This window comes from Alligator sinensis, unplaced genomic scaffold (assembly GCF_000455745.1).
Source record: "Alligator sinensis unplaced genomic scaffold, ASM45574v1 scaffold2400_1, whole genome shotgun sequence".
NCBI lineage: Eukaryota > Metazoa > Chordata > Crocodylia > Alligatoridae > Alligator > Alligator sinensis.
Window position 1 is genome coordinate 27,011 of NW_005843926.1, and position 2,398 is coordinate 29,408.

Below are 2,398 nucleotides of genomic sequence, written 5' to 3' on the forward strand. Positions count from 1 at the left end.
CTGGTCCCCACACACACACACATGCACACACATACACACACACACACACACAGTAGCAGGCTACAGAGTCAGGTATACCTATCCTACAAGCGCTGGAGTCTGCTGTCGATGGCCAGTCGAGGCTTTTTTCAGCGTGGTGTTATCCTCCAGAAGGGGGTCGCCAGCTGGTCCGTCTGGCTGGACAGGTCGGGTGCTGGTCAAGTTGGAGATCAAGAGGGCGCCGCTGAGGGTCACTTTTTACTGCTTTTTATCTGTCCTTGGCAGACTTTGGTGACTTCCCAGTTTTCAGGTTTGCCCAATCCCGGGGTCATTGACCCTCGTGGGACTTCCCCCTCGTGGCTACTGCCTGGCATCTGTCAGCCCCAGGGGTCATGCGCATGTACGTGCAGGTTTGGGAGTCCGTTGATGAATTTTGAATAGGGCTCTGGGAGCGGTCGATCTGGAGATATTCAGCCCAAAAGTTGGTCCCCGGCGTTGATTAACTCAGACCAGGGCTTCTAGCCCTTGATCAGTGACCTTTAGAGAATTCCCAGTTGCTACTTTGTCTCCTATTGATTTCTTCCTTGGTTGACCTGCGGTTTCCCTAGGTGTTAATAGCCACCTGCTGCTGTGTTACACATTCACTCACTGATTCACTCCCTCTTTCAGGGGCCCGCCCCAGTGGTTTGATTCCTGCCCTTGTTAACATTGTTACAATGTATAACTTACTTCTGAAACGAAACACATTTAGTTAAAAGGTGAGGAGTTTAAAATATAAGCTACAAGAGTAATGCCATGGCACACAAATAGATACAAATACCAAAATACAAGGGGAGATACAAAACGCACACATTCAAACTTAAAACACAATTCCTTATCTTATAGTGAAAGAGAGAGGAAGGAAGAAAAGGTAGAAGAGGAGAAACATATCCAAAGAGGGGAGAGCAAATGCAGGCACGAGGAAAAGGGGGCTTTCTGCTACATTATTCCCCGTCTTGACATCGGCCTTACACAAGGGTGATGTCACTATACTGTTTGAACACCACTCTTCAGCTATATAGACAGGAGGTGTGTCATCTTCAGCTGGTTTGAAGTTAAAACAAAACTTAGGCAGTTAAAAGATATTGAAAGAGAATAGCCTTGGGGGGTGGGAGAGAGAAAATAACATAAGGAGGTTGATTTGAACAGTTACAATGGTACAGTTGTCTCTGCTTATCTCTTCAGCTATATAGACAGGAGGAGTGTCATCTTCAGCTGGTTTGAAGTTAAAACAAAACTTAGGCAGTTAAAAGATATTGAAAGAGAATAGCCTTGGGGGGTGGGAGAGAGAAAATAACATAAGGAGGTTGATTTGAACAGTTACAATGGTACAGTTGTCTCTGCTTATTAAAATGTGACTTTGAATGCAGGTTTTTTACACACATCTTGTTATACAGATATTCTAAATAGCATTTAAATCCTTCAGAGAAGTACAGAGAAAACAAAAACCAAAAAAACCAAAACCAAAAACAAAACATTTGACATCTTATCAGCTCATTTAGAGAAGGGGGGCGGGAAACACAAAAACAAACAAACCCCCAAAAAACAAAGTACACATGACCTTTAATAAATATCCTTTTGCTAACGAAGTGGAATCTAAAACCTTTTGAGAATTGCTGCCCGTGTTTCAAATATCAGAACAACTTTCCAGTCCAACTGGACGGAAGTGTTCTGGTCTGGGATCCACAGACCGGTTCAGTTTTTAGAGGAGTTATTACCAATGACTCTTATTCTATCTTTATGATATCATACGTATTTAAACTGTGACAAACCAAACAAACAAACACAAAACCTATAACAAGACACCACAAGCAGACAAGACCATTTTTGCCATGGCTGTGATGAGGAAGATGCTGCTGGTGGTAGCGAGGCCTCGTGGTTTGTCGGTCACCTTTGACTACACTGTGGCTTCTGCAACAGAAAACAAACACACACAAACCTGCCAAGGAAAACTCCTGGCAGTGGCTGATTATTCATATTTACAAAGTGCAATGCTGACGTGTGCAGTGGCCGTGCACACAGCATTTTCCATTCTTGGGGTGCTTTTCTTTTATAGTGAAAAAGTGGAGCAGTTACCTACAGGAGGGTGGCCGTCCTAAGTTGCGGATTGTTCTGGCCTTTTCCTGCCTCAACATCGGGGCGGGCACTGATCAGCCTGTCCGATGCGTATTTTCCAGCGGCTCAGAGCCGTTCCTTCCTGCTAGCCAAGAAGGGTGGCCGGCAGGATTAGGAGATTGGTTACCCTGTTCCTCGAGGGTCAGGTGTTTGATAGCTCACTTCTTTTTTTTTTTCTTTTTTTCCAGGCTGGGTCACTGGGATGCTCTCCTCGTGACACAGGGAGTCCTATTCACAAGGCTAGATTCAGGGTTAGATCTATTCC